Source organism: Thalia democratica, chromosome 5 (genome assembly GCF_965202585.1).
Source record: "Thalia democratica chromosome 5, ktThaDemo2.hap1.1, whole genome shotgun sequence".
Lineage (NCBI taxonomy): Eukaryota > Metazoa > Chordata > Thaliacea > Salpida > Salpidae > Thalia > Thalia democratica.
Window position 1 is genome coordinate 79342842 of NC_139169.1, and position 7420 is coordinate 79350261.

A 7420-nucleotide genomic window follows, 5' to 3' on the forward strand; every position below is an offset into this window, starting at 1 on the left:
TAAAAACGATTCCTTTGATGATTTGTGGTTTTCATAGAAACAAGCTCACTGACTCTTAAAATTTACAGTTTCTAACTAGGTGTAATTACATCTGGTCCTAAAAATATCTAATCAAACTATATCTGCTCCAATTTACAAGTTGCAATACACTTCAATTGTTCATTATAAAAAAGCTAATTTTAGTCAAAATTTATTGTCTAGATATTATTATTTTTGTGGTCAAAACAAAATATATAAATAAGCATTAATGTATTATATAAAACAAACACTTAACTTTGAAAAAAAAAAACTTCAAGGTTAACATATGTAAAGTTTGACTATTTTAATAAAATACAAGCAGAAGAAAAATTATGGAACACAAAAAGTCAACTAATACAATTGTGTAAAACTAACTAATGATTTTCTTAACTTAAAACCTACAGCTAACTTACAATTAAAAAAAGAGAATAGCACATGTTAGAAAAAAAAAAAAAAACTTTTGTTCAATATAATCATTTTCACAAAAAGTTCTTAATTTTGTTTATCATTATTTATGTATCTAAATGGATTTATGAATATTAAATGACCGATGCACAATAAACTAAGATGTACTTTTAACTCTTAATGACAACATCATATCTTTTAAATGCCATTTCAATTTTGATTAAACTTTTTAACAAACAGGTTCGCCACTGAAAAAAATTTCCAGGTTTTCTGAATTTTTTTCAGATTTTTAAAAGTACACGCTTTTGGGTCAATTTTTAGTTTTTAGTTAAGTTTAAGGTAGAAAACTCTGGTAAATAGTATAACAACACCAAAAAGATACAGTAAAGCTACTTTAAATGTGTTTTTTAATATAGAAAAATTTTTTGATGATGATAAAAAATATTTATCTATATAATTGATTTTTTGTGTCATATCAAAAATTTTATACTTAACATGTGAAAATTGTTCAAAATTCAAGGTTTTTTTGTGATTTTTTTTTCTAAATTCCAGGTTTTTACAGGTTTTTTGGTCTAAACTGTCAAATTACAGGTTTTTCCAGGATTCCAGATTTAGTGGCCACCCTGATAAAAAACTGAACAGTAATGAACATATCAAAAGTTTTAAATCTAATAAAAGTTAAAATACACTTGAATTGTTATCATTAGTCATAATTTAAATGATTTCATGTTAAAATTCAAACCAAAAACTTTCTGTAAAATTGTTATATCAAACAAAAAACATGCAAATATTAAATTAATCACACCAAGTAAAGATAAAAAAAATTTAATTATATTTTTGGTTTATGTTTTTTCAGAACCTCAAGGGTCAAAAGCCACTCTTTGAGTCAAAAACTGTATTGAGTCATAATGAGTTTTTTTTAAGTCTCTAAAAAGTTTTTAGCCTCTAGAAAACTTAGTAACTACTAATATCTAATATTCTTTTTTTTTCAAGTAAAATATACCCATTTACATTTGATGTTTAAATAAATACAATATCATGAATTAACAAAATATTGAAACTAAACTAACTAATTTTTTTTAAAGATGTGGAAAAAATATATCTTAAAATTTATAAAAAATCTTTTGACTGTCTTAAGTTTTGTATACAAAAAAAATTAAACTGGTCTGAGTTTAAAAATCATTTACATCCTGAGTTGTCATGAATTATTCTGAAATTTTCAAAAAATTTAAAATATATTCAGTTATCCTAAATAAACTGAGTATCTTAAGTGTGTGGCAATCCTGGAATTTATATGAATTTTTAAACAGGGGGCTAGTTTTTGAACTAAAAAATAGTTGTATTACTAAAAAGTAGTTTAAATTTTTGAATAAACATTTAGAAAATTTCTCTTCTTGCTTTAATTTACTGAAAGCATTAAAAAGTTAATATTTTTAAATGAAGTTGAAGAGCATGACATCACATGAACTTCTTGAAAAAGTAAAAATTTAACTAAACTCAAATGGTGCATTAAATAAATGTTTTCAAAAAAAAAAAAAAACAATAATTTTATGATATAACATTGTAAATTAAAATTTTTAGACTGTGGCACATAGAAATATGTCATTTAAACGACTTACAAGACAAATTGAACTTAAATTACTTAGTAGCTGAAAGGTTAATATTTAAAGTTAAATTCAAAAAGCAAAACTGTAAAGATAACTAACTTAAACTATACAATTTCAATTAAGGGCATAGGAATATAAGATCTAATTTAAAAAAAACAATATTGGCTCCAAATTTAAGTTTAAACTATAAGTCAGCCTTAAACAGGGTTACCAAAGGTTTTTTGTGAATTTCTTCCAGATTTAAAAAAAACAATTTTTTTGATCTATTTTTGGAATAAAATTTAACTTAAGGTAAAAAGTTGTGTTAAATAGTATAAAAGCATTAAAAAGATACTATTTAGCTAATTTAAATGTGTTCTTTAATATGTGTTAATTGTGTTTAAAAAATTTTAAATTATACCAAAAAAAAGTTATTCTTATAAAATATTGTTTGTATCTAATCAAAATCTTGTTATTTTAAGTGTAAAATTACTTTAAAGTTTCAGGTTATTTCAGGTTTTTAATGATTTTTGTTCAAATTTCCTGTTTTTTTTTAACTTTCTCAAACTCCAGGATTTTTTTGCCTAAATTGTTATATTCAAGGTTTTTCCATGACACCAGACTTTTGGAAACGCTGTTTAAATTAATATATAAATGTTGATAAATTTTTAAGGTGTATTTATTTTAGTATCAAGGGCATAGGGGATGGGTAAATCATTTTTTTACAATTTGATTTTTTTTGTTTTAACTTAGCAACATGTTGTTGCTTTTTACAGATTTTTAAAATTCAAAAAAAAATCTGATGAAGCAGGTTAAAATAGGAGAGTACAATAAGTTCCTTATGGGAGAAGAAAACTAAAAAGACAAATAAATAGAAATCTCTAAAAATCTATCTCCTTTTTTTGTTTTTTGAGATAACCACTTCAATTTTCAGGAAATGTTCCTTGTAATATAAGGGTTGCTTATCTTTAAGTCAAAAAACTGTCCTGATTTTTTTTTTCATACCCTTATAAAAGTGCTTTTAAACTTTTCAAAATTAATAAAATTCAAATTCTTAAACAAATTTTTTGAAAAAATAAAATTCAATCAACTAATCCTACTTATCTGGAACATAATCTATTCTAGTATTATTAAAACACCTAAACTATCTCAAAATTTTCAAAAATTTAAAACATTGTGAGTGTCCTGAGTCAGTGTATAGCGATATATAGAAAAATTTGTTGTAACAAAGTTTTTAAAAATAAAAAGTTTAAGTTTTATGTCAAAAAAAGCTTTTTGTTTATTTTCATCATAAAATTTTCAATTTTTTATATTTTATATAACGAGTACAATTTTTTGAAAATTTGAAGTTTTTATCTCAAGAAATGTAGGAGATAGATTTACACTTTCAAGTTTTCATACCTATATTTTACTAAAACCGATCATTTCAACATTTTCTTTTAAAATGTGATGTAAATTCAGATTCATATTACATACTTCAAAATTTAATAGTTTAAATTTTCAAACTTTATCATAGAGTCATTTTAACTTTTATGTATCAGTTGCCATTTTTCAACTATATATACGTAGGTTATTGAACAACGAAAAATACACTCAGAATATTTGGTCCTAGGACCTGGTGCACAAAGTACCTTTTGGTTTTCGAATTGCAAACCACAGATACCTTTTAACATCTTGTTCAGGACTAAAGAAGAAGTCTGATATTTTCTACCATAGAAAAAAGATAAACATTACTTCATTAGCTAAAAATATTATATCAAGAAAAAAACTAGTTTCAAAAGTTAAATGTAAAAATTAAAATCTCTTTGTAGTAATGTATGGTTGTAAAAAGAATTAACAGTTAAAATGAAATGTTCAGCTTTTATCAGCTATAGGAGTTTTAATTGTTTAATTAAGACAGGGTAGCCACTTGTTTTTTCAAAATTTTTTACAGGTTTTCTAAATTTCTTCCAGGTTTTTAAAAGTACACATTTTTGGGTCTATTTTTAGTTTCTTTCTAAAGTTAATTTCTATTTTAGAAACTGTCTTAAATAGTATAAAAATACTGAAAAGATACTGTAAAGTTACTTTAAATGTGTTTTTTAATAAAAAAACTTTTGATGATGACAAAAATCTTAATTATATGATAGATATTTTGTGTCAAATTACAATTTTACCACTGAAAATGTTAAAACTATTAAAAATTCCAGGTTTTTTTTTTTTAATTTCTCAAATCCTAGGTTTTTCCAGGTTTCCAGGTATGGTGGCAACCCTGTTAAGGGCACAGGGGGGGGGGTCCACCTTGATTTTTACAAGTTGATCTTATTTTAAAGAGTCTTATTTGAGCTATCTGATATTTTTTACTGTTTGATAAAATTAAAAGTAATTTTTGAGATATGAGATCAAAGCTGGTGACCGCAATAGGTTCCTAATGGAAGGGGCTAACTAAAAACACAGGAAAAGACCATTTCACTAAAAATATATCCTCTCCTTCATTTTTTAAGCAATCTTATCCAGATTTTTACAGAAAAAGTATTTTAAATTTTGAAAAGATGGAATGCAGGAATTTTTTCAATTTTAAAAAATAAAATTTTTATAAAAAAAAATCCTACCTATTTTTTTGTTTTTTTTATCTAAAATCTTTATTTTTTAATATTTTTAAAATTATAACGATCAAAGTCTTTTAAACTATAAAAGGAATGTTTCCTGAAAGTTTTAGGTCTCTAGCTTAAAAAATAAAGGAGAAGAAAATAGTTTAAATTTCCAAGAAAATTGACCCAAAAAAATCTGTGGTCCATACGTATGTATCGGAATTTTTTTATAAAAACTACAATATCTCAAAAGTTAAATAAGATTTTTTAGTTCTATAAAAACTGGCTTGTAGTTTGTACTTTAAGCTTTTATATTAGTTCCAATGTTATTTTTAGTAAAGAAAATGTCAGACCCCCCGCCCCCCCCCCCCATGCCCTCAATCAAAAGTTAAAATGTTAAGCTAAAAATTTTCCAGATAAAGGTGTAACCCTACCCCAACAAATTTTCACCCCAATGCAAAATGTATGGGGTCTGAAAATTGCAAACTTGGAGTTTTAAGCTCAATTTTTTTTTTACTTATTGTCACACAAACACCATGCAAACAATTTAAAACAATTTAAAGAAAGTTTTATGGTGGAATTTCTTGATTTTATGTATTTTTTATCACTTTTTGTAACCTTTATTAAACTTCCAGTTTTTTGTTTAAAATTGGTGAAAATTTCTTCTAATCATCTAAAACTTTGTACTAGTAAGTAATTTTTTTTTTGATATTACCAAAACATTAAGTTTTTTGTAGCTAGAAAATCAAAAGTAGCTGAAAAATAAGCACTCTAGTGTGGAGCCCATGGTAAACTATGGTTGCCATGGTAAATATTAGCAGCGATGGGTTAAAAAAGGGTGCTTACCATTTTCAAACTTAAATTGTTTTTTGTAGTGTATATATAATCATTTTTTTTTATGTTTTTAATTAATTTTTATCATTATTGTTTTAAAGTTAGCTGAAAGTATTAATTACAAGCAAATAGTGCCCAGCTTGATGACCAAAATGTCTTTATCCACACCAATCTATTGACTTTTGTTGTGAGCATTCACATTTATTTTTTTGTATTTGGATGTAACGTATTATATGCCATTGCACATTTTTCAGTTTTTTGAGAGAAAAGTTATTAATGATGTTATATCAACTAAAATAGTTTGACCTGAATGGTGTAAAGGTTCTAATGACAGATTTAAAATTTGAGTTGCAAGAGTAATATATATATATATATATATATATATATCAATAACCAAAAGGGTTTTTTCACGCACCAGGTCCTAGGACCAAACATTTTGAGTGCATTTTTTATTGTTCTGCAATAAACTACATCAAATTTACCAATTTTATACTTTAGGAGTCATTCAGTGGACAGTAAAAAGGGCTGTTTCTTTCTTATGATACCAAAATAAATATAGCAGTTCGTACATCAAACTACATTTCATTATTACTACACAAAGATGCCTAAAGATTTTTATATTTAATACAATATGAATACTAGCTTTAAATTTTCTGTTTAAAATGATTTGTAAATTGAGCTCATAATAGTTCAGTATTCAAAATTTTATTCTTGTTTGCCTACTAGTGCAATAATTTAGTTTTAGTTCATAAAAGTTTAGAAAAAAATAACTGTTTAACATTTTCATAGTTTTTTTTTACCTTTCATAAAAAACAGTTAGTTTTAAAAACAAGAATACTATTAGTACAACTAGTCAATTTTTTTAAATTCAACATTTTAATGTTTTTATTTCAATAACTTCACAACTTACCTCATACAAAATTCTTAAGTTGATACTTTCCAATAAATATGCAACTAAAAATATAAATTTATGTTAGATTTAGCATTTTTTTACAAGGTTGTATGAAAAGTATAACATTGTTTAAGAATTGTAAATGTTTGAAAAATATTAAACACAAGTTAATTTTAACTAAAGTTAATTAAAACAAATTACTTTTCACTTTTTATATTGTTTATTGAACGACAAAAGAAGCACTCAAAAATTTTGATCTAAGGACCTGGTGCACTTTAATTATGAAAATTCACATAACTTTAAAAATGGTTAATAAACCAAAAAAATCGCTTAATTGAAAACCTACATTTGTTACTACATCTTTTAAATATACTTAATGTAAGCAGTGTAATAAGAGAAACACAAATAAAAACACGATTAATAAGTTTTAACTTGTTTTCTCATCTTTTGCAATAAATAATAGCACTAAATTAAGTTATTAACAATTCCAAGTAAATTTAGTTGGCTGTCAAAGCCTTTTTAGTTGCTTATAATTAATAAACTTAAAGTTTTTTTCAATAACTTGAAACTTTTTATAAGGCAAAAAGCCTTTATACTCCGGACTTCTGTTCTGCAGACTTTCGCCGATGTTTTTTGTGGAGAAACAATAATGAGACCTTTTTTCTTTAAAAAAAATCTACTAGAATTAAGTTAGGCTACAAAAAAGAACTCAAAAATTTACAACAATACCAACTTAATATTTTTGAACTAAGTTGTTTTTCTACTAAAACTCTTTTTTTTTTAATTTTAATTTTTCTTAGTATTTTGTAACTGTTTGAAGATTATAACTTTACTTGAACAAAAATAGATAAAACTGTGATAGTTTTTATAGTTTTATACAATACTAGACCAAGATTTATGTAATCATTTTTATTATAAAATTGATAAATTATTTAAACGAAACCTATCAATTTATTTTCTTTTAGTTTATTAGTAGCTTGTTTTAGAAATTTTAAGTATATACAAATTTGATGCTTTGGCTTCAAAAAAATATATGTTCTTCCTTAATCTCTAATATTTACAAAGTTTATTACTCGTTTTCATTTAAGATATCATTTTACTAAAAACATTCCTAT